General features: G+C 36.0%; 1 long non-coding RNA gene across 1 annotated transcript in view; it reads right to left on the reverse strand.

The window, feature by feature from the left end:
* Positions 1 to 293: 293 nt before the first annotated feature.
* The window catches only part of LOC309666699, a 396,329-nt gene continuing 370,096 nt past the window's right edge, over positions 294 to 26,526 (reverse strand). Inside the window, exon 2 of the long non-coding RNA XR_014267255.1 lies at positions 294 to 7,876. This is a non-coding gene — a long non-coding RNA (uncharacterized lncRNA). The remainder of the gene's footprint in view (positions 7,877 to 26,526) is intronic.

A 26,526-nucleotide genomic window follows, 5' to 3' on the forward strand; every position in this document is an offset into this window, starting at 1 on the left:
AGTATAGTAGTTAAATTCTGAAAGGCATAGACAGTCTTTCAATAGAAAATAAAAGAATGAAAAAAGAAAAAGAACTACTTAAACCTGAAGACAGTAAAATGAATAAGCCAGTGATATATAGCTAGTTTCCTCATTACTTTGAACAAATAATATAGGTGATAGTGCTTTGAATACTGACATAAGTAAGTTAACCATTTCAAGCAAAGTAAGTTAACATTAGTTTTAGATAAACCATTACTGGGCTGTTAGGTGCTTAGTAATATTAAATGTTCAAATAAATTCTATATCCATACTTCGGAGATCATTTCTGGAGAAATGAAAGGGCATTTCAAACAACAAAACTTATTTTTACTAACATATGTGTTAGGCAGTTCAGACTCTTCAGTGAGTAAATTTATATTGACCAATGAAGAGATATCAAATTAACAACATGAATGTTTAAAATACAGAGAAAAACGTGATTGACAACTGATGAAATTTTTCAAAATTTTTGCAATTCACACACTATATTTGTTATCTAAAATAAATGAAAATATATTTTTGTTCAGAAAATACAATATCTTAATATTGCATTTCTAGTCTTAAATGCAAATGGATGTTTCTTATTTACTCATTGAATTTTAGGGCTGAAGAAGATTATACAGATAGATGAAGACACAAAGGCCTGAGAAGGTTTATACTTTGTCAGCTGCCTACAGTCACGATCACTGGGAAAGTACATACTAGAATCCAATGCATTACTCTTTTATTTTTATTAAAGTACTTTTTAATTTAAAAAACAAAATATAGAAGACACAGTAAAAAATATATGGTAAAAAAAAGAAGAAACATACATAGTCAGATATCATTACTATTCTCTAGATGCAGTTAGACGTCTGTTTTGTACTTTACATCCTGGTGAAAAGTTTAAAGACATTAATGACTTTGTTCAGTTTAATAATAGCTACTTTCAGAACTCCATAAGTATTACTAACCATGTGTAACAGTTTAATAGCATTTTAATGTGTTCAAGTTTTCTTAAAACATAAAAATATGTTGGAATTACAATAAAATACAGATTATAAACACACAACAGAGGACTATAGAATGAAGTAAAGACAATATACATAACTTTTTTTCTCTGGCACCATGTAGATTGTAAAGAATATAGCAAATAATTTATAGCAAAGCACTTAGATACAAAGGTACTTGGTTTTGTTTTTAATATGTGAAATCCTATTACAAGCATTTTTTCCCTTGGAGTTCGCTGCCTCTGACTTTGTAGAGCCCCCTCCATCCTACATGACTTCCCACCCTCTAGCTGCAAATGTCCCTTTACTCTGATGCTTTCTTCCAAATCCAACTCTCCTTGGTCATAACCTCCATATTCTTGAAGTATTTCACATTCTTTCCCTTCTCATTCACCTAAGCATCATTACACTTTCTTCCATGAAGTGAGCATAATTAATTCATATCAATACTGACTGTATTATGTTAAAAGGTTGGTAAACAGTGTTTAATTCCTCACATTAGTATCTTTCCTTTTACAAAAAAATCAATAAAATCAGGAAAAACTAGTGAATTTTTAATTATAGGACCTCAGCAACCATAACGTACTGTTAAGTGAAACATCTGAGATAAGTAAGACTTCCTGAATCCACTCGTATTATCCTTGAGGAAGGATATATGATACTTCTCTATATGCTTGGATAGAAAAATCAGGGACGAAAGCTCAGAGATGGTAGGTAACTTGTGAAGGTTACAGGTTAAGGGTATTTATTCAACAATAACCCTTTTTCAACAATCATCAATCACATTTGCTGCAAGTTAATTGCATTTATAAATTGGAATGAAATATCTGTATTTTAACAGCCACAGTTAGATGATTTTCCAGTACATAGATATTATGTTTTCAAAAATATTAGCTGAACCATGTAATACTTTAAATTTAAACTGTTTTTAATTCTCTCATTCCAAAAAAATAAACCTTTGATCAAGAATCAAAAAATAAATTCATAATAAGAAAAATCCATTTATGAGAAAAATAAATTACATTACTTTGCCTTATCAAATATTGCAAGGGATAGGATAATAAGCAGGACCGACTTTCCTTAGGAAGCCTACTGTATGGACATTATATTTGATATTTTAACACATGGCTTCAGGACGTGAAGAGACTCAGTTTTTAAAATTTGATGGTTTTGATTGTTATACGTGAAATGCTTTAATACTTACAATATAATTTTACATTAAATATATATTTTATTCATCAAATTAGTAGATGTTTTGTTATATTAAAATGTAGGATATATTTCCTTAACATTTATTTTCAATTTTATTTCACAAAATAAAATTGACTACTTTTGATGACCCTGTGAACAATCACAACACTTATAATAACCACTAAATATTTTTCTCTGCCTGTGCTTATAGACAATCACTGGAATTTCTAATTTCCTTGGGGTATTTGTTATATTATACATTACACAATTTTTCTCCAAAGGAAGTGAACTGCTAAGTCTGTAACACTTGATTACAGATTTTCCAGACATTATTAATAAATCACCCTAAAATATAAATTTACTAAATACACATCATAATAAAACATTAAAGTAGAATTACATTAAAATTTACATAACCTTTGTAATTGAATTTAAACATAATGCATTGCATTTTCTTCTCTGTTTAGTGTTGTTATGATATATACTTTTCTTTGTCATTTCACAGGTAAATAAGTAAAACTCTATTATTAAACATTGAGCGTTTGTATTGTAGTTTATCTTTAAAAATTTCTGGCAATAATACATGACTAAATCATTACTTTTTAAAAGATAAACCTAGATTATTTTAAACACAAATCAATGTGAAACACACCAAATGTGATGGTAAAAATCCAAAGAAAACTGAAGTTTTTGTGTTAGAAAATTTAAATTAGTGACAGAGAAGGCGTGTTTATTCCATATGAGAGTTATGATTCTATAAAACGCACATAGGGTTTGTTCTATTTCATCAAGATTTAAATATGTGAATTTTTATTCCACTTGGAGACACAATTAACATCACTTTAGTTTATTAACCTATGTATAAAATAAGATCACTCTCATTTAATCTAATAAGTACTAAATCTGGTAAGTATTAAAGAATATTAATAATCTAGTCTCATAAAATTATGAAATTTGGTGACTGCTATATTTTGCAGGCAAATATTCAGTTAATTAAAAAAATAATATTAGAACTGGGGAAAACACGAATTTTATGGTAAACCTAATTATTATATAATTTAATTCAACAAGTATTTCTTGGAAAACCACTTGTACAAAACAGTATCATTGAAGTTGGAATCTCAAAGTTTAAAAATCATAGCCTAATTTATATTTCCTTAAAGAAATTCCCATAAGTTATAAAGACTGTTGCAGAAGTTAGTATGTACGTGATAAGTTTTTGTAGGATGATTGTGCCACTTCAAACTTGAAAATTAGTTTTAATCTCAAATCACAGCTGTGTAAATTCTTTGTGCATCTTGAAGTATCTTTGAGAATATGCAGCAGAATAGATAAATACAGAGATATAACCAAATTTCTTTCCTTAACATGAAGTAGAAATAGTTTTAAATTGGTTAACATATATAAAGTGTACATACATATATATATATAGTCACTTGACATGACCATGAAGTTCAAAAGAGCTGAAGAGGAACGTATATGTATCAGAACATAGTAATGTGAGATTCAGTATTTCTTGGAACCAGAAGAAAAGAGGAAGGGAGAATTAGACAATTTAACTGTATTAGAGAGATTTGTGACACTAATAATTCTGCATTGATGATGGTCAGTTGGACCTTATGCCCAAAAAGTTAATGAATTTTATGCTTTTCTGCAGGAGGTAATATGAGAAAAATAGTAGAAAACAAAACAAAAAAAAAAAAAAAAAAAAGAAAAAGGAAAAAAAGGTTCACCATTTAAATTTTGGTTAAAAAAAAGGGAATTGTTATATACCACTCTTCTTGTTTATTTATTTATTTATTTATTTATTTATTTATTTATTTATTTATTTATGGAGTATAGTTGATTTACAATGTTGTGTTAGTTTTCGGTGTACAGCAAAGTGAATCTGTTATACAAATACATATATCCACTCTTTTTTAGATCCTTTTCCCATATAGGACATTACAGAGTACTGAGTAGAGTGTCCTGTGCTATACAGTAGGTCCTTTTTATTTACTTATTATATATATAGTAGTGTGTATATGTCAGTCCCAGTCTCTCATTTATGCTTCCCCCCCTTCCCGATGGTAACCATAAGACTGTTTTCTACATCTGTAACTCTATTTCTGTTTTGTAAATAAGTTTATTTGTATCTTTTTTTTAGGTTCCACATATAAGCGATATCATAGAATATTTGTCCTTCTCTGTCTGACTTACTTCACTCAGTAAGACAATCTCTAGTTTCATCCTCATTGCTACAAATGGCATTATTTTATTTTATTTTTTTATGGCTGAGTAATATTCCATTGTATATGTGCCACATCTTCTTTATTCATTCCATGCCAATGGACATTTAGGCTGCTTCCTTGTCTTGGCTATTGCAAATAGTGCTGCAATAAACATTAGGATGCATGTACCTTTTCGAATTATGGCTTTCTCCAGATATATGTCCAGGAGTGGAATTGCTGGATCACATGGTAGCAGTATTATCACTTTTATAAGGAACCTCTGTACTGTTCTCCATAGTGTCTGTACCAATTTATATTCCCACCAACAGTGTAGGAGAGTTCCCTTTTCTCCATACCCTCTCCAGCATTTATAGTTTGTAAGTTTTTTGATGATGGCATTCTGACGGTTGTGAGGTGATATCTCATAGTTTTGATTTACATTTCTCTAATAATTAGTGACGAACATATTTTCATGTGCTTTTTGGCCACCTGTATGTCTTCTTTGGGGAAACGTCTATTTAGGTCTTCCACCCATTTTTTGATTGGGTGGTTTGTTTTTTTGTTATTGAGCTTCATGAGCTGTTTATATATTTTGAAAATTAATCCTTTGTTGTTTCCTTTGGTTGCAAATATTTTCTCCCAATCTGTGGGTTGTCTTTTTTGTTTATGGTGTCCTTTGCTGTGCAAAAGCTTTTGAGTTTAATTAGGTCTTATTTGTTTATTTTTGTTTTCATTTTCACTGCTCTAGGAGGTGGGTCAAAAAAGATCTTACTCTGATTAGTGGCAGAGAGTGTTCTGCCTATGTTTTCTTCCAAGAGTTTTATAGTACCCAGCCTTACATTTAGGTCTTTAATCCACTTTCAGTTTACTTTTGTATATGGTGTTAGGGAGTATTTTAATATCATTCTTTTACGTGTAGCTGTCCAGTTTTCCCAGCACCGCTTATTGAAGAGATTGTCTTTTCTCCATTGTATATTCTTGCCTCCTTTGTCAAAGATTAGTTGACCATAGGTATGTGGGTATTTCTCTGGACTGTCTATCTTGTTCCATTGATCTATGTTTCTGTTTTTGTGCCGGTACCATACTGTTTTGATGACTGTAGCTTTGTAGTATAGTCTGAAGTCAGGCAGCCTGATTACTCCAGCTCCATTTTTCTTTCTCAAGATTGCTTTGGCTATTCAGGGTCTTTTGTTTTTCCATACAAATTGTAAATTTTTGTTCTAATTCTGTGAAAAATGCCATTGGTAATTTGATAGGGATTTCATTGAATCTGTAGATTGCTTTGGGTAGTATAGTCATTTTGATAATGTTGATTCTTCCAATTCAAGAACATTGTATATCTCTCCATTTTTTTGTGTCATCTTTGATTTTTTTCATCAATATCTTATAGTTTTCTGAGTACAGGTCTTTGTCTCCTTAGGTAAGTTTATTCCTAGGTATTTTATTCTTTTTGATGTGATCATAAATTGGTTTGTTTCCTTAATTTCTCTTTCTGATCTTTTGCTCTGAATGTATAGGAATGCAAGAGATTTTTCTGTATTAATTTTGTATTCTGCAGTTTTACCAAATTCACTGATAAGCTCTAGTAGTTTTCTGGTAACATCATTAGGATTTTCCATGTATAGTATCATGTCTTCTCAAACAGTGACAGTTTTACTTCTTTTTTCCAATTTGGATTCCTTTTATTTCTTTTTCTTCTCTAATTGCTGTGGCTAGGACTTCCAAAACTATGTTGAATAAAAGTGGTGAGTGTGGACATCCTTGTCTTATTCTGATCTTAGAGGAAATGTTTTCAGTTTTTCACTGTTGAGAATGACATTTGCTGTGGGTTTGTCATATATAGCCCTTATCACGTTGAGGTAGGTTTCCTCTATGCCCACCTTCTGGAGAGTTTTTATCATAAACAGGTATTGAATTTTGGCAAAAGCTTTTTCTGCATCTACTAAGATAATCATATGGTTTTTATTCTTCAGTTTGTTAATGTGGTGTATCGCATTGATTGATTTGTGTATATTAAAGAATCCTTTCATCCCTGGGATAAATCCCACTTGATCATGGCATATGATCTCTCTAATTTGTTGTTTGATTATCTTTGCTAGTATTTGTTGAGAATTTTTGCATCTATGTTCATCAGTGATTCTGGCCTGTAGTTTTCATTTTTTTGTGATATCTTTACCTGGTTTTGGTATCAGGGTGATGGTGGCCTCATAGAATGAGCTTGGAAGTGTTTCTTCTGAAATTTTTGGAAGAGTTTCAGAAGGATAGGTGTTAACTCTTCTTTAAATGTTTAATGGAATTTGCCTGTGAAGCCATCTAGCCCTGGACTTTGTTTGATGGAAGTTTTTAAATCACATTTTCAATTTCAGTACTTGAGATTGGTTTGTTCACATTTTCTATTTCTTACTGGTTCAGTCTTAGAAGGTTTACCTTTCTAAGAATTTGTCCGTTTTTTCTAGTTTGTCCATTTAATTGACATATAGTTGCTTGTAGTAGTCTCTTACCACCTTTGAAGTTCTGTGGTGTCAGTTGTAACTTCTCCTTTTTCATTTCTAATATTATTGATTTGAGTCCTCTCTCTTTTGTTCTTGATGAGACTGGCTAACGTTTTATCAATTTTGTTTATCTTCTCAAAGAAGCATCTTAGTTTTATTGATCTTTGCTATTGTTTTCTTCTTCTCTATGTCATTTATTTCTGCTCTGATATTTATGATTCCTTTCCTTCTATTAACTTTGGGTTTTATTTGTTTTTCTCTCTCTAGTTGCTTTAGGTGTAAAGTTAGGTTGCTTTATTTGAGATTTTTCTTGTTTTCTGAGGTAAGATTGTATTACTATAAGCATCCCTCTTAGAACTGGTTTTGCTTCAACCCAAAGGTTTTGGATCATTGTGTTTTCATTTTCATTTGTTTCAAGGTATTTTTTGATTTCCTCTTTGATTTCTTCAGTGATCTATTGGTTGTTTATCCTCAACGTGTTTGTGTTTTTACAGTTTTGTTTCCTGTAATTAATTTCTAGTCTCATAGCATCATGGTCAGAAAAGATGCTTGGTATGATTTCAATTTTCTTAAATTTACTGAGGCTTGCTTTTGACCCAAGATGTCATCTACCCTAGAGAATGTTCCATGTGCACTTGAGAAGAAAGTATATTCTTCTGCTTTTGAATGGAATATCCTATAAATATCGCTAAAGTCTATCTGGTCTAATGTGTCATTTAAAGCTTGTGTTTCCTTATTTATTTTCTGTTTGGATGATCTGTCTTTTGGTGTAATTGTGGTGTTGAAATCCCCCACTATTATTGTGTTGGTGTTGATTTCCCCTTTTATGACTGTTAGCATTTGCCTTATATATTGAGGTGCTCCTATGTTGGGTGCATATATATTTACAACTGTTATATCCTCTTCTTGGATTGATCCCTTGATCATTATGTACTGTCTTTCCTTGTCTCTTGTAACAGTCTTTATTTAAAAACTTATTTTGTCTGATATGAGTTTCCATTTGCATGTTATACCTGTATCCATCCCCTCACTCTCAGTCTCTATGTGTCCCTAGGTCTGAAGTGGGTCTCTTGTAGACAGCATATACAGATCTTGTTTTTATATCCATTCAGCCAGTGTATGTCTTTTGGCTGGAGCATTTAATCCATTTTCATTTAAGGTAATTATTGACATGTATGTTCCTATTACCACTTTCTTAGTTGTTTTGGGTTTGTTCTTGTAGATCTTTTTTCGTACCTTGCTCTTTTGTTCTCTTCTCTTGTAATTTGATAACTATCTTTGGTGTTCTGTTTGGGTTGCTTCTTCTTTTTTGTGTGTGTATCTATTGTAGTTTTTTGGTTTGCTGTTCCCATGAGGTTTTGATATAGCAATCTGTATGTGTACACTTTGTTTTAAGTTGCTGGCCTCTTTCACACCTAGAGAGGTTTCTTTACCATTTATTATAAAGCTGGTTTGGTGGTGCTGAATTCTCTTAGCTTTTGCTTGTCTGTAAAGCTTTTGATTTCTCTGCTGAATCTTAATGAGAGCCTTTCTTGGTCGAGTATTCTGGGGTGTAGGTTTTCCCTTTCATCACTTGAAATATATTGTGTCACTCCCTTCTGGCCTGCAGAGTTTCTGCTGAAAAATCAGCTGACAACCTTATGGGTATTCCCTTGTATATTATTTGTTGCTTTTCCCTTGTTTCTTCTAATATATTTTCTTTGTATTAAATTTTGTTAGTTTGACTAATATGTGTCTCAACATGTTCCTCCTGGGGTTCATCCTGTATGGGATGATCTGAGCTTCCTTGACTTGAGTGAGTGTTTCCTTTCTCATGTTAGGGAAGTTTCTGGCTATAATACCTTCAAATATTTTCTCAGGCCCTTTCTCTTTCTCCTCTCTTTCTGGAACCCTTTTAATGCAAATGTTGGTGCATTTAATGTTGTCCCAGAATTCTCTGAGACTGTCCTCATTTATTTTCATTCCTTTTTCTTTATTCTGTTCTGAGGCAGTGGTTTACTGTACTCTGTCTTCCAGCTCAGTTATGCGTTCCTCTGCCTCATTTATTCTGCTATTGATTCCTTCTAATATATTTTTCATTTCAGTTACTGTATTGTTCATCTCTCTCTGTCTCTCTTTGTTTTGTTTTTGTTTTTTTTGTTCATTAAATCTTCTAGCTCCTGGTTGATCATTTCTTGTATCTTCTCAATCCATGCCTCTATTCTTTTTCCAAGATTTTGGATCATCTTTACTATAATTACTCTGAATTCTTTTTCAGGTAGATTGCCTATCTCCTCTTCATTTATTTGATCTTGTGGGTTTTTGTCTTGTTCTTTCGTTTGCAACATATTTCTCTGTCATCTCATTTCATCTAATGTTCTGTGTTTGTGGTCTCCTTTCTGCAGGCTGCAAGATTGTAGTTCCTCTTGCTTCTGGTCTCTGCCCCCTGGTGTGTGAGGTTGGTCCAAGGGCTTGTGTAGGCTTCCTGGTGGGAGGGACTGGTGCCTGCCCTCTGGTGGGTGGAGCTGGGTCTTGTGCCTCTGATGGGCATGTCCATGTCAAGTGCTGTTTTGAGATAATTATGAGCTCAGTATGACTTTAGGTAGCCTGTCTGCTCTTGGAAGTGGCTGTGTTCCGGTCTTGCTTGTTGTTTGGCATGAGGGATTCAAGCACTGGAGCCTGTAGGCTGTTGGGTGCATCCAGGTCTTGGTGCCGAATTAGGGACCTCTGGGAGAGCTCATCTCAATCAATATTCTCTGGGGCCTCTGCCTCCCATGTTCTTTCCCCCACAGTGAAAGGGAACTGTGGGGGAACTTCCATAGCCCCAGTTCCTATGGAAGTATTGCTTTGTGCTGAGTCCCAGTGAACATGAGGTCTTGTGTGCACCCTCCAAGAGTGGAGTATCTGTTTCCCCCAATCCTGTGGTGCTCCTGCACTCAGGTCCTGCTGGCCTTCAAAGCAAATGCTCTGGTGGTTCTTCCTCTCATTGTCTGACCCTCAGACTGTCTTGGAGGGCTCTTTTTATGTGGGAATGTCCCTGTGTGTTAATATTTTTTGATGCAAGGCCTGTTTTAGAGAGGCCTGCCACCTCTTTCCTCAATGTATGCTGGCCATTATCCTCTTAATTAGAGGTATGACTGATGTTGTGGTGACCTTAGCCTGCCCTGGATATTGAGTGGAGCCTCCCCTTTGCTCTGTGGTTGTCAGTGCCCTGTCAGGGGTGGGGTCTGCTCCCTAGCTGTTGGAGTAGAGGCCCCCAGATCTGTTTCTGATCCTCAGTGTGAGGAAGGTAGTATTGGAGCACTCCCACTGTGAGAGAAGCCACTGAATTGTCCTCCTCTGGAGCTGTTCACCTGTGAGTGTGCTGTGTTGTGTCTCTTTTCACCTGTTGTGCTGGCCAACAGATTACACTGTTGTTGGCACTGCTCTCAGCTCCACCTTAACTGTGGGCATGCCAGCAATTGGCCCTGGTGTCTCTCACATGTTGTTTTCACAATGCCACCAGCACAGATCCACCAAAATGAGGTCCCAGGGCTGCAGTAATCGTGTACCTGAACACTCTATGGGAGCTATAAAGGCAGCTCAGATTCTGACCTGGTTCAGTCCCCACCTGTGTGTGTCAACCAAGTCCACAACTGCTACAGCTAGACCTATCTCAGCTGTGGGAACACCCAGCCATTCAGACGTTCTATAGGCGCTGAATTTACAAAACCAGCAGTAGGAGTGTGAATCCGAGGAGAGGTTTCCGTTCTTCTGCCTTAGTGGCACAGCCCCTGGGGCTCAGCTGTGGTTTCAACCCCACCTCTGAATGTGTTCCTCCCACCAGTATCTGCTCCTGAGGCTGTCCCAGAGCACCTGTCCCCACCAAGGCAGGTGGTGGTGGAAGTAGTGGCAGGCATGGCATGAGGGCCTGCCAGGCTGGTAAAGCCACAGGAGGCTTTGACAGGAGCAGCCTGTGAGCCTGCTGGGGCTGGAGCAGCCAGAGGAGGCTTTGGCAGGGAGGGGACCGTAAGCCTGCTCAGGTGGGCGCCCCTCCTAGTGCCCACAGAGGCAAGGACTGGTGTATGGGGAAGGGGGCTGCAATGGTGGCCCTGCCCATTACATGTCGCTGAACAATGGCACCCTGCTTCTATCGTGGCCTGGGCTCCTTCCACACACTTTTCCAGTTGTGGAGCTCCATACTGCTGTCCCTTCAGTCTGTCTCTTCACAGCCAACAGCTGTTCCCTCCTTGGGTCTGCTCTCCAAATCCCACATTCCAGCACCCAACCCCCTCCGCACCAGGAGACACACGACTCAGGCTGTGGTGCATAGAGCTGTGTCATGGACCATCTGCATGGGTCTTACTCTGTCCTGCTTGCCACTGACCAGTTGCTGCTTTCCTTTCCAATCCCTCTCTGTCCCAGCTGATCTTCCCACTAGGGAGGGGGCTTTCCTGAGTGCGGGAACCTCTTCTCTTCTTTAGATCTCCCCCAGGGGTGTGGGCCCCAGCCCATTTCCTCTGTTCTCTTTTTCTTTCTGTCGTCCTACCCAGTTACATGGGGAGTTTTCTTGTCCTTTTAGGTGTCCAAGGTCCTCTGCTAGTGTTCAGCTGGTGCTCTGTGAGAACTGTTCCATTTGTAGATATATTCCTGATGTACTTGTGGTGAGAAGCGAACTCCATGTCCTCCTATTCTGCCCTTGACTCCTATCACTCTTCTTTTAATTTACTTAACACATAAAGCATGAAATTAAGTAAATGTTGATGATCACTTCTACTAGCTTTGAGTATAGTCTGAAGTCTTTGAGTGTGATACCTCCAGCTTTGCTCTTTTTTCTGAAGATTGCTTTGGCAATCTGTGTTTCCATATGAATTTTAGGATTATTTGTTCTAGTTCTGTGAAAAACATCATAGGTATTTTGATAGGGATTGCATTAAATTTGTAGATTGCTTTGGGTAGAATGGCCATTTTAACAATATTAATCCCTCCAATCCAAGAGCATGAGATATCTTTCCATTTCTTTTGTGTCATCTTCAATTTATTTCATCAATGAAGAAAACAGTATTTTTTTTTTAAGTTTTTGAATCGCAAGAGAGACAGCTTCATTTTGTTGTTGTTGTTATGTTTTGTTTTTGTTTTAAAGGGATGTCCTTATGTGGGAGCAACCCGATACAATTTGTGTGTGCCCAGCTGGTTTGTTGAGAGAGTTGAATCTGATGTGAGCACAAGTCATGCCTTCCTCCAGGCTGTGCTGGCAGCTATCACCTAGTTAGGTGGTGGGGCTGGAGATGGAGGGGCTAGAGCCAGAGACAGGGGTGAGCCAGGGCTTCTCCTCTGCTCAGTGGCCTTCAATGCCCTGTCAGAGCTGGAGTCTGGCCTCACGGTGCTAGAGCAAACCCCAGAGATTCAGGTCTGAGCTAGCTCAGTGCCCTTTAACTGCAGGCTCTTCCTCTCATCACAGCCAGCAACCTCAGCCCCGAGGGGAGCAGTGCTGAAGCAATAGGAGCTGGTGTGGGGATTCAGCAAGGGTCAGGGCACAGGCTGTGGTCGTCTGGCCACGGTGAGATATCCACTCTGCATCTAAACCTCCACCTGTGTAATTGCCAGTAACGCTGCCCCCACCCTGCTCAGATGATGCTTAATATTTGAGCCACCACAGCATCTTAAGGGCACGATATTTTCCTCAGTCATGGCTGCCCTCACTCTGGTGTGGAGCTGTCAATGGAGGAAAACAGTGCTGGGGTGTTGAAGCTTGGCTCAGGCTGGGGTGTACAAGATGGTCACTGGAAATGAGTCAGCCAGCCCTTGTTTTGAATCTGTCCTGTGCACCCTGCTTCAGGAGCAAGCAAGTGTTTATGCTCCTCACGAGGGGAGTCCAGGTTTCCCACAGTCCTCTTGTTCGTCTCAGTGGTCCTCGAACCAGCCAAGGGGGCTTGTCTTCCCTGTGTCAGACCCCAGGGCTGCGGCACCCAATCACTCACTCACCAGGGAAGGTCTCTACCCACGTAGTCTCCTTTTTCCTCTGAGCCTCCTCCCAGGGGCATAGATCCCAACCTGGTTGCTTCTCTTCCCTTCCTACCTGATTTGTGTGTACATTTTTGCAGCCATGGTTGTACAGGAGTCCTTCTCCCAGTTTCCAGTTAGTTTTCAATGAGAATTGTTTCACATGTAGAAGTATTTTTGATGTGTTTGTGGGGGGAGGTGAGTTCAGCATAGTCTTACACCACCATCTTGATTTAAGTGGAACTAATGTTTACAAAAGTTAATCTTTAGTAATACTGAACAAGTTATTCCAAGTAGAATAATTTTTCTAGGAGAAGAATTTAAAATATTTTAATTGATAAATATCAAACGGCTATGTAAAACGTGCCCATTATTTAATGACTTGGATAAATAACAATAAAGGTATTGAAATAAATTATGTATACCTGAATAATTCAGCCAAATAACTTTGGTGAGTCAGTCTAGTCTCAGCATCTTTTCACAGCTGACTAGATGCATACATACAGACAATCTGTCTACATGTAGAAAACTGGCACATATCTGATTCTTATCAGGGAGCTCACTGTGGTAGTGTTAAAAAGTAATTTAATTCCATGTTTCAATTTTGAAATAATAGTTAAGATCACTCAGTATGAAAATGATAAAATGTTAATGACGAAGTAGCAATTAAAATGAATTTTATAAATTAAGCTAATATAAAATTAAGTTTCTCTTCTTGTTTTTGTTATCATGGCAGGTGGTTAGCCATCTTACAGTATGCAGACAGGATATGCTCCATCTGATAAGAAACTGTTACCTAAGGCAAGAGCAAGGGCTATGACGTCAGAGTTACTCTCAGAGCCCATAGTGCTTGACCGTTCATGCAACTGAGAACAAGTCAGGACATATCTCTGAAGCTTAGCTTCTTCATTTATTAAATAGGTTAGAAAATGACTACCTAATCAGACTGTGGCAAGGACTTCGTGAGATAAAGATAATTTATATGGAAGACCTCTATTCAACAACTAGTTAAGAGAAGTAGGGTATGTTTCTTCCTACTCCTTCTACTTTATGCAGCTCCCTTTCCCAACGTGTGCTGTAAAAAAAGTTGTTAGAAAAAATGTAGTTATAAAATAATTAGAATAAAAATCATGTATCACACTGACTCTTGTAGATATTCATTGCAGTCTTTGATGTAATTCTAGATATATCTACTAGTCTTTGCATTTTTAACAAAAATAATTTTAACATATATAAACAAGAAATTGAAATAAAGAATTACTATGGCTAAATTGCTATAGAATATTCCATTAATCCACAATTGTAAGCCAGATATGCAGCTATTTCAGCAGCTTTTTCTTTTTAAAGTTCATATGTAAAAAAAAAATTAAAATATATGTAAGCCACTTGGTCTTGAGGCATTTCACTCCTTTCATGAAGGATATGCTTTGAATGAAAAACACATTTTTAGTGCATATAATTTAGCAATTCCTCTAAAATGATGTGGTTTTTAATTTGTTTGGGTTATCAGTGGAGAGAATAACAGTTTAACACTTCTTTTTCTTCAAAAGTATACTCTGTTGAATTATTTATAATGCTTAGTGGTTTTCCTGTGTGAAATATAACTGTATGGAAATATGCAATTATTCAATCCCTTCCACTAATTACCGATCCTAAAATCATTATGTTTTTATATATTTTAATATTTTCTGAAAGTAGTGCCCTTCTAAAAGAAGTATGGATGCATTTCCCAGAGATTTAAAGTTATAACAATTGAAGTAGATTTTTTAATAGTTTACTCAGATGATAAGGAATCACAGAAACAGTGATTTTGAACAGCACTGAGCTCACTGTGTGTCTCTGTAGTAGCAGACTAATCTGACTTTTGCAGTTGCTGAAATTAAGTGTTCTAAGTTTAGATTATTTTCTTTATTGTTTTTAAAAACATAATCCATTTTTAAGGTAGGTTTTTGAATTTGAGCTATAATTCATTGATAAATTGTGTTGAATTGAAAGGAAAAATTATATCAACATTATTTTTTAATTATTTAAGTGAAAAAGACAGGAGAACTTTTAATGTTCTAAAGATGTGACACCAACTACTTGACATTACATTTTCTTGAATTAATACACAAATTTTTTACCTAATTATATAACTGTACTAATGCAAAAAATAAAAATTGGCCAGGAATCTAAAGGATTAAATAAGGGGGAAAGGTTAAACTTTGAAATAAAGTAAATAAAATGCTTGCTTTGGAAAAAATGCAGAATAGACAGTCCATTTATACTTTACAGTATACTTGCACAGATATTTGAGCAATTAAATAAATTTAAAGCTGGAAATGTATCCTTTTGGCTCTTATAATATTTTGGTTTGCTGCAACGGTTTATAAGAGTTTTTGGAAAGTTCCATCTCTTTCACAGAAAAAGCAGGTGTCAGAATTTGATCTCTGCCCACCTGATTGGATAGAATTAAACTTTAATGCAACACTCTGTGGTCTAGGTTGATAGTACTTTTCCATCAAAGACACTGGGCAGTGAAGAGAGATGAAAGTGCTCATGCTTTTATTGTCAGTGGAATTACTGCATCTCCACAGGTCAGGGCATCAGCACCTTACAGCATACTTTAGTCCTTTAGCAATACTTTTGTAGACCAATTTATAGAGCTGAAAACTCATCTTACCTTCCAATTTTAAAAGCATGATTTTGATTTTTCCTTTTCCTTAAAATTATTCCTAGCTTCTTCCAAATATATTAGGTCTGGCAGAAATATAAACCTGACAATGAAAAAATTTAAGATTATTTTAAAAGTAGTTTAAACTGAAATATCACTGTGTGTGTGTGTGTGCAAGTGTGTGTGTGTGTGTATATGTGTGTGACAGACAGAATGAGAATGAGAGAGAGAAGAGAGAATTACTAATATCTCCTAGTTCTTTAGAAATAAAAGGCATTCACTTTATATATATTGATTATATATATTCAGAAAAAAACCAGAAATGTATTGCATTATATATGATGTACTCTACATAAATATGTTTTTTTAACATCATTATTGGATTATAATTGCTTTACAATGGTGTTTTAGTTTCTGCTGTATAACAAAGTGAATCAGCTATACATATACAAACATCCCCATATCTCCTCCCACTTGCATCTCCCTCCCACCATCCCTATCCCACCCCTCTAGATAGTCACAAAGCACAGAGCTGATCTCCCTGTTCTATGTGGCTGCTTCCCACTAGCTATCTATTTTACATTTGGTAGTGTATATATGTCAATGCTACTCTCTCACTTTGTCCCAGCTTAACCTTCCTCCTCCCCATGTCCTCAAGTCCATTCTCTATGTCTGTGTCTTTATTCCTGTCCTGCACCTAGGTTCTTCAGAAACTTTTTTTTTTTTTTTTTTAGATTCCATATATATGTGTTAGCATACAGTATTTGTTTTTCTCTTTCTGAGTTACTTCACTCTGTACGACAGACTCTAGGTCCTTCCACCTCACTACAAATAACTCAATTTTGTTTCTTTTTATGACTAGTAATATTCCATTGTATATATGTGCCACATCTTCTTTATCCATTTATCTGTTAATGGACACTTAGGTTGCTTCCATGTCCTGGTTATTGTAAATATTGCTGCAATGAACATTGTGGTACTTGACTCTTTTAGAATTATGGTTTTCTCAGGGTATATGCCCAGTAGTGGGATTGCTGGGTCATATGGTAGTTCTATTTTTAGTTTTTTAAGGAACCTCCATACTGTTCTTCATAATGGCTGTATCAATTTACATTCCCACCAGCAGTGCAAGAGGTTTCCCTTTACTCCACACCCTCTCCAGCATTGTTTGTAGATTTTTTGATGATGGCCATTCTGACTGGTGTGAGGTGATATCTCATTGTAGTTTTGATTTTCATTTCTCTAATGATTAGTGATGTTGAGCATCCTTTCATGTGTTTCTTGGCAATCTGTATGTCTTCTTTGGAGAAAGGTCTATTTATGTCTTCTGCCCATTTTTGGATTGGGTTATTTGTTTTTTTGACATTGAGCTGCATGAGCTGCTTGTATATTTTGGAGATTAATCCTTTGTCAGTTGCTTTGTTTGCAAATATTTTCTCCCATTCTGAGGGTTGTCTTTTCATCTTGTTTATAGTTTCCTTTGCTGTGCAAAAGCTTTTAAGTTTCATTAGGTTCCATTTGTTTATTTTTGTTTTTATTTCCATTTCTCTAAGAGGTGGGTCAAAAAGGATCTTTCTGTGATTTATGTCATAGAGTGCTCTGCCTATGTTTTCCTCTAAGAGTTTTATAGTGTCTGGTCTTACATTTAGGTTTTTAATCCATTTTGAGTTTATTTTTGTGTATGGTGTTAGGGAGTGTTCTAATTTCATTCTTTTACATGTAGCTGTACAGTTTTCCCAGCACCACTTATTGAAGAGGCTGTCTTTTCTCCATTGTATATCTTTGCCTCCTTTGTAATAGATTAGTTGACCATAGGTGCGTGGGGTTACCTCTGAACTTTCTATACTCTTCCATTGATCTATATTTCTGTTTTTGTGCCAGTACCATACTTTCTTGATTACTGTAGCTTTGTAATATAGTCTGAAGTCTGGGAGCCTGATTCCTCCAGCTCCATTTTTCATTCTCAAGATTGCTTTGGCTATTCGGGGCCTTTTGTGTTTCCACACAAATTGTGAAATTTTTTTGTTCTAATTCTGTGAAAAATGCAATTGGTTGTTTGATATGGATTGCTTTGAATCTGTAGATTGCTTTGGGTAGTACAGTCATTTTCACAGTGTTGATTCTTCCAATCCAAGAACATGGCCTATGTCTACATCTGTTTGTATCATCTTTAGTTTCTTTCATCAGTGTCTTATAGTTTTCTGCATACAGGTCTTTTACCGCCTTCTGTAGGTGTATCCCTAGGTATTTTATTCTTTTTGTTGCAATGGTAAATGGGTGAGATTCTTAATGTCTCTTTCAGATCCTTCATCATTAGTGTATAGGAATGCAAGAGATTTCTGTGCATTAGTTTTGTATCCTGTTACTTTACAAAATACATTGATTAGCTCTAGCAGTTTTCTGATACCGTCTTTAGGATTCTCAATGTATAGTATCATGTCATCTGCAAACAGTGAAATTTTTACTTCTTTCCCAATATGCATTAATTTTATTTCTTTTCCTTCTCTGATTGCTGTGGCTAAAACTTCCAAAACTATGTTGAATAATAGTGGTGAGAGTGGGAAGCTTTGTCTTATCCCTGAACTTAGTGGAAATGGTTTCAGTTTTTTACCATTGAGAATGATGTTGGCTGTGGGTTTGTCATATATGGCCTTTATTATGTTGAGGTAAGTTCCCTATATGCCTACTTTCTGGAGAGTTTTTATCATAAATGTGTGTTGAATTTTGTCAAAAACTTTTCCTTCATCTATTGAGATGATCATATGATTTTTCTCCTTCAATGTGTTAATATGGGGTATCACATTGATTGGTCTGCGTATATTGAAGAATCCTTGCATTCCTGGGATACAACCCACTTGATCATGGTGTATGATCCCTTTCATGTGCTGCTGGATTCTGTTTGCTAGTATTTTGTTGAGGATTTTTGCATCTATGTTCGTCAGTGATATTGATGAATATCACTTTTGTTTTTGTTTTTTTGTGTGTGGCATCTTTGTCTGGTTTTGGTACCAGGGTCATGGTGGCCTCATAGAATGAGTTTGGGGGTGTTCTTCCCTCTGTTATACTAGGAAGAGTTTGAGAAGGATAGGTGTTAGCTCTTCTCTAAATGTTTGGTAGAATTCGTCTGTGAAGCCATCTGGTCCTGGGCTCTTGTTTGTTGGAAGATTTTTAATCACAGTTTCAATTTCAGTGCTTGTGATTGGTCTGTTTATATTTTCTGTTTCTTCCTGGTTCAGTCTTGGAAGGTTATACCTTTCTAAGAATTTGTCCATTTCTTCCAGGTTGTCCATTTTATTGACATATAGTTGCTTGTAGTGATCTCTCATGATCCTTTGTATTTCTGCAGTGTCAGTTGTTACTTCTCCTTTTTCATTTCTAATTCTATTGATTTGAGTCTTCTCCCTTTATTTCTTGATGAGTCTGGCTAATGGTTTATCAATTTTATTTATCTTCTCAAAGAACCAGCTTTTAGTTTTATTGATCTTTGTTATTGTTTCCTTCATTTCTTTTTCATTTACTTCTGATCTGATTTTTATGATTTCTTTCCTTCTGCTAACTTTGGGGTTTTTTTGTTCTTCTTTCTCTAATTGCTTTAAGTGTTAGGTTTGGTTGTTTATTTGAGATGTTTCTTGTTTCTGGAGGTAGGATTGTATTGCTATAAACTTCCCTCTTAGAACTGCTTTTGCTGCATCTCATAGGTTTTGGGTCATCATTTTTTCATTGTCATTTGTTTCTAGGTATTTTTTTGTTTCCTTTTGATTTCTTCAGTGATTTCTTGGTTATTTAGTAGTGTATTGTTTAGCCTCCATGTGTTTGTATTTTTTGTAGTTTTTTTTTGTTTTCTGTAATTCATATCAAGTCTCATAACATTGTGGTCGGAAAAGCTACTTGATATGATTTCAATTTTCTTAAATTTTTCAAGGCTTGATTTGTGACCCAAGATATGATCTATCCTGGAGAATGTTCCGTGAACACTTGAGAAGAAAGCAAATTCTGTTGTTTTTGGATGGAATGTCCTATAAATATAAATTAAGTTCATCTTCTTTAATGTATCATTTAAAGCTTGTGTTTCCTTATTTATTTTCATTTTAAATGATCTGTGCAATGGTGAAAGTGGGGTGTTAAAATCCTGTACTATGATTGTGTTACTACCGACTTCCCCTCTTAAGGTTGTTAGCATTTGCCTTATGTATTGAGGTGCTCCTATGTTGGGTGCATAAATATTTACAATTTTATATCTTTTTCTTGGATTGATCCCTTGATCATTATGTAGTGTCCTTATTTGTCCCTTGTAACAGTCTTTATTTTAAAGTCTATTTTGTCTGATATGAGAATTGCTACTCCAGCTTTCTTTTGATTTCCATTTGCATGGAATATCTTTTTCCATCCCCTCACTTTCAGTCTGTATGTGTCCCTAGGTCTGAAGTGGGTCTCTTGTAGACAGCATATATATGGGTCTTGTTTTTGTATCCATTCAGCCAGTCTGTGTCTTTTGGTGGGAGCATTTAATCCATTTACATTTAAGGTAATTATCGATATGTATGTTCCTATTCCCATTTTCTTAAATGTTTTGGGTTTGTTATTGTAGGTGTTTTCCTTCTCTTGTGTTTCCTGCCTAGAGGAGTTCCTTTAGCAGTTGTTGTAAAGTTGGTTTTGTGTTGCTGAATTCTCTTAGCTTTTGCTTGTCTGTAAAGGTTTTAATTTCTCCATTGAGTATGAATGAGATCTTTGCGGGTAGAGTAATTTTGGTTGTAAGTTTTTCCCTTCCATCACTTTAATATGTCTTCCCACTCCCTTCTGCCTTGCAGAGTTTCTGCTGAAAGATCAGATGTCAACCTTATGGGAATTCCTGTGTATGTTATTTGTTTCTTTTCCCTTGCAGCTTTTAATATTTTTCCTTTGTATTTAATTTTTGATAGGTTGATTAATATGGGTCTGGGCATGTTTCTCCTCAGATTTATCCTGTATGGGACTCTCTGTGCTTCCTGGACTTTACTGACTATTTCCTTTCCCATATTAGGGAAGTTTTCAACTATAATCTCTTCAAATATTTTTTCAGTCCCTTTTTTTTTCTCTTCTTCTTCTGGGACCCCTATAATTCGAATGTTGGTGTGTTTAATGTTGTCCCAGAAGTCTCTGAGACTGTCCTCAATTCTTTTCATTCTTTTTTCTTTATTCTGCTCTGTGGTAGTTATTTCCACTCTTTTATCTTCCAGGTCACTTATCCGTTCTTCTGCCTCAGTTATTCTTCTATTGATTCCTTCTAGAGAATTATTAATTCCATTTATTGTGTTGTTCATCATTGTTTGTTTGCTCTTTAGTTCTTCTAGGTCCTTGTTAAACGTTTCTTGTATTTTCTCCAGTATATTTACAAGATTTTGGATCATCTTTACTATTATTACTCTGAATTCTTTTTCAGGTAGGCTGCCTATTTCCTCTTCATTTGTTTGGTTTCGTGGGTTTTTACCTTGCTCCTTCATCTGCTCTGTGTTTCTCTGTCTTCTCATTTTGCTTAACTTACTGTGTTTGGTGTCTCCTTTTTGCAGGCTGAAGTTCGTAGTTCCTGTTGTTTTTGGTTTCTGCCCCCAGTGGGTAATATTAGTTAAGTGGGTTGTGTAGGCTTCCTGGTGGAAGGGAGTGGTGCCTATATTCTGGTGGATTATGCTGGATCTTGTCTTTCTGGTGGGCAGGACCACGTCTGGTGATTTGTTTTAGGGTTTCTGTCCTTATTATGATTTTAGGCAGCCTCTCTGCTAATGGGTGGTGTTGTGTTCCTGTCGTGCTAGTTGTTTGGCATGGGGTGTCCAGCACTGTAGCTTGCTGGTTGTTGAGTGGAGCTGTGTCTTAGCATTGACATGGAGATCTCTGTGAGAGCGTTCGCCGTTTGATATTACGTGGGGCAGGGAGGTCTCTGGTGGACCAGTGTCCTGAACTTGGCTCTCCCACCTCAGAGCCTCAAGCCTGACATCCGACTGGAGCACCAAGACCATGTCAGCCACTTAGCTAACGTTTTAGGAATAATCCTTGGAAGAGCTAATTTGCTGTGACTTCAGCCTGAAACATATGATCTCAATCACTTCTTAGCAAAAATGTTCATGCCACACTAATCCTGGGGCAGACCTGGCCGTTGACCCCCTCTGGAACCCAGCATAAGCAAAGGAAGCCATAAATATTTTTTAAATTAATTAACTTGTCTGTTTATGCAACAAATATTTATTGGGTGTTTCTGACCTGGCATATAGAAAAGACATAGAAATAAAGTGGATACATATCTTAAATGAATAAACTTGCAATTTATTAAGGAAGTCTGTACACAAATTGATGAAATGCAATTCATATTTTATGGCAAGATAAACAAATTTAAACACAATATTGTTCTTTGCCCCTTTGGGCCTCCTCTCTCCCCTTTAGTGTGTGTGGTGCATCTGCATTAACCTGAGCTCCTTAGGAGATAACATTCTTTCTTAATCTCATCAGTGTCAAACTCCTTAGGATATAACTTTCCTTCTTAATCTTGTAAGGGGCCATGATGACCAGTGACCCAGTTTACTACTGGCTTTGTATGTATAGACCTGAATTGTGTAAACTATCAATAGTACTTCGTTTAGTGTATAGCCCTCTGTCTCAAAAAACTTATATAACTGTGCTTTGACGTCTAACAGGCAGAACAGTCCTCAGAGCTTTCTGAAAGGGTGTTCCTGTGTTATAATCTTCAGCTTGGCTGGAATAAAATTTTCCATTTCTTTCTTCAATGGACTGATTAACTTTTTCATCAACAAAATATAACACAGTGTGTAAGGGCTACATGCTACAAATACACAAAGCTTCAGTGGAAGAATAAAGTAGAAAGTAACCTACTCTGTTTTGTGGGGTCCTATGATGCTTAAAAAGGAAATGTCCTTTGACTTCAGTCTTAAAGGATGAACTCATGACCCTGATATATTTGATAAAAAAAGTAAAAGAAAAAAAAAAGTGAAGCAAGGAAAGGAGAGACTAAGGAACCAGTCCTTCAAGAGACTAGTAAAAAATGCTTATTGGATTTTGGGCTTAATCCTGTACATAATGAGAACAGGTCTTTTAGGGATTGTATGGAGGAGAGTTAAATAGTCAAGTTTGCATTTTAAAAAATATCTACTGAGAGTAATTTATCTGGCAAAGGAGATAGTATACCAAATACTGCAATGATCCCACCTGGGGAGGTGGGAGTGTGAGTCCAGCAGACAGTGAAAAGGGAGAAGATGGGTAGGGTTGAGAGAGATTTGGGAGGTAAAAATCACGATTTTAATATTTATTGAATGTGAGAGTAGAATGAGAGCCAAAGATGGCTCTCCTTTTTTAGGCTTTGATGATTATGGATTCAAATGTAAAACATATCCTGTTTATGCAGTGATCATTACCTCCAATCCAAGGGGGAACAGATGCTAGGTCGCCTGCCTTTATGTAACCCTGTGGCTCAGTCAGAATAAATTGTTAAACCCAAAGCCTTTTAACTTAAAAGATGCTAAAGAGCCAGCCAGAGTGAATTTTCCAATAAGTTCTTGTGGCCTAGGGACATAATAAGTTCTAGGATTGGTATGCACAGAATTGTATAGATATGCACAACATTGTATAGATAGGACAGCTCCTCTCACATATACTTTCTTCTCATATTTAATTAGAATATTCTAATTTTATTCAAGGAATAAAATAAAAATTAATGTAATGAAACATATGGAAAGGACTCAATCTGTAAATAGTTCATTTTTGAACATGTTCCTTGGTATCTCAAAACCTTCTCATATTTCTATGGATTGAAAATTGTCATTTTGCCATTATGTCTTAATATCTCTGTGAACAAGATGAGGGTCTTTACAAATCCTTAGGGATATCTGAGTTCATAATTTCAGAATTCTTAAAACTGATGTATTAATTGATGAGTTAAAGTCTTTTGTCATACTTCAAGTTAAATACTTACTATATATCACCGTGCAGGCATATGTAATGTGGCAAGATTTCTCTTTGACTCCTTTGAGGAAATTAACCTAAAAGAAGTGATCTACTTTTTAATTTGGGAATTTCTAATGTTTATTACATGTCATTTAATATCAATAGAATTATAAAGAATATAAAGAATGAAAGAATAATCTTAATGATAATACATATATATCATTAGTTTATGCATAATAATTATATAATGTATAAGATATTAAATCCATCCTTTACTTAGTCTCTCTTTTGAATATCTAATAATTGGAATAAGCAGATATTACATGGGTATTGGAAAAGCTCTCTTTCTTTTTTTTTTTGTTTGAGTGCCCTCTGGCTTGTTGGCAGTATTAATAAAGAGTTTGTGTTTAAAAGTTTAGAGAGCTCATGGGTCTATTGCTTGTTTAAGGTTTATAACGAGGATAAAGAAATGCAAGCACTTACATCCAGGCACTGTACTTTAAACTCACTGGAAATATCTTTTCAGAATAATTAATAGAAAGTAAATACATATTTCATGATTTATATTTTATGAATTGTATGATTCACACTAATTTTTTGAACATAAGCCTATGTTCAGAAAAAATGAAAATAACTGTCTCCTACAATTGATCAACAAGTTGAGATATTAATGTATAAGATGTTAAATATACCATTTTTTGTAACATCTTTATTGGAGTATAATTGCTTTACAATGGTGTGTTAGTTTCTGCTGTATAACAAAGTGAATCAGCTATACATATACAAACATCCCCATATCTCCTCCCACTTGCATCTCCCTCCCACCATCTCTATCCCACCCCTCTAGATAGTCACAAAGCACAGAGCTGATCTCCCTGTGTTATGCGGCTGCTTCCCACTAGCTATGTATTTTACATTTCGTAGTGTATATATGTCAATGCTACTCTCTCACTTTGTCCCTGCTTACCCTTCCCTCTCCCCGTATCCTCAAGTCCATTCTATAGTAGGTCTGCATCTTTATTCCCATCTTGCCCCTAGGTTCTTCATGACCATATTTTTTTTTTTTTTTTAGATTCCATATATATGTGTTAGCATACGGTATTTGTTTTTCTCTTTCTGACTTACTTCACTCTGTAAATATACCATTTTTAACACCTTTTATTATTAGAGGCATAGTATTAGGTATGCTTTGGTAAAACAGCAATACCTATAGATGTCACTGACAATTATATTTTTCCTTTCATTTTCCAGTTAGGATTTTTCTGAAAAACCATCTGTTTAATTCCAAATCCAGAAGGCTGAAAATATATTTAGATAAACTGTGGGGGCACGAAGCATCTTGGACATTAATTTAAGATCTTTGAACTGGGAACCATTGAAGTAGATTAATCTTTTGCTCAGTTCTGGCTGTAACTTCAGTGTCCCATCCCTTAATATAACTGATCCTACTACCCTGAACCCTTAAAGATTAAGGCTGTTCTTACTATCATGTTCACTTTTATTTCTTTTCTTGCATCTGATCCTTGTACTTCTTTTTTTAACCAATTGTTTTCTTCCAGACCTTACACAGTATATATTACAACATTTGGTATTTGGATGATATTGACTGACCTAATTAGAATTTGCTGGGCAGGAAGTGAACTCCATCAAATTTATCTCCTTGTTTGAAATTCTACAATGCTTTGGAGAAGCAGTTATGTTTGTGACTATCATGGAAAATATTGACAATACAAGTGTAAATGGTATGAATTTTCCTTCACCGTACCCCAGGACAAGAAATACTAACTAGTTAATCTCTAAATCGAAATCAAAGAGCAGCAAGCCCCAAGTCACAAGGATGGTGTAAGATTGAATTTCATTTATGCATTTTGGCATCTCTAACATAACCTTGGGTCACACAAAAATATCTTGGCGTTAAATGATATCTAAGATATTCAGGTAAATGATTGTTCTCTTTAGTACAAATGTTTGAAGTCAAGTCTACATCATCAATTTGAGAAGAGACAATTCTCTTTCTGGTTCAGTTGGGCTTTGCAGAACTTGGCCAGACCTGGAAGCTTGAACACCTCAGAACACAGCCTGTGTGTGTGTCAGGCTATTTGCTTCCATGGTTCTGCCATTTCTCCAGGGAACTTGCAGGAGGTGGGAGTGGGTCCTTATTATTTTCAGAACCTGAAACTCAGTTTTGTATCAGATAAGTTGAGGGTCACACTAAATCTCTTTTTAAGTGGTCAATTGCTCTATCAAATCTCTAACTTCTATCTCCTACTCCTGCTGGCCTGTCTCAATTATCTCCCCTCAATGGGGTTTTAGAAACACACAGCTAGTCTGTCCTTCCTGGGGGTAATGGAGGGCAAGCAACAGTCAGATGGTTCTTTCCTTAATATTTAGTCTATAATCCCTTTCATCAGTAAACCTAAGTGTCCTTAATGAATGTTCCATCCCAGTACCCTTATATAAATTTTGAGTCATTAAATGGATTCCTGGGATAACTGCTTCCACATAAAAAGCACCATCTTCCATTATGGGGCCAAATATTAATAACTGTTTATGTGACTTGGATACACAATGGATTTTCAGAAGCATATTTTAGCCTCTTTATTTCAATACCAATTCCCTACCATCCATGTGTGTGCTTATTTGCTTTTTGTTTCATTTTGTTTATTATGTAATCATTTTTAAAATCAACCTTAGTTTCAGGTAGAATAGTGATATATTCTAAATCAGCAGTTGTTTCTAAGAGTCCAGACTCACCCCAGTGTGCCAGTCCTGAACCTGGGTCAACACTCTTGCCCGAAGCTAATTTGCTTCATTGCTGTCCTTCTGTAATGAACAGATTGAAGTCTCTTAGCAACCCTGGAAGAAGTGCTCACATCTAGCAGATCTAGGTGTGTATGTGTTTGTGAGAAGTACCACAGCCTTTATTTTTCTCTGAATCAAATCAACTGTGCTCCAAAACCCCAGCACAGTAGGACAACGTATTCTACTAAAGAACGTATAGATGTATTCCCCTACCAACAGTCGTGCTCCTTCTTTTATAATACTTGGGTATATTTACTTCCTTTCTGTCTTCAACCTCCTCC

This window comes from Balaenoptera physalus (genome assembly GCF_965194825.1).
Source record: "Balaenoptera physalus genome assembly, chromosome: 9".
Taxonomy (NCBI): domain Eukaryota; kingdom Metazoa; phylum Chordata; class Mammalia; order Artiodactyla; family Balaenopteridae; genus Balaenoptera; species Balaenoptera physalus.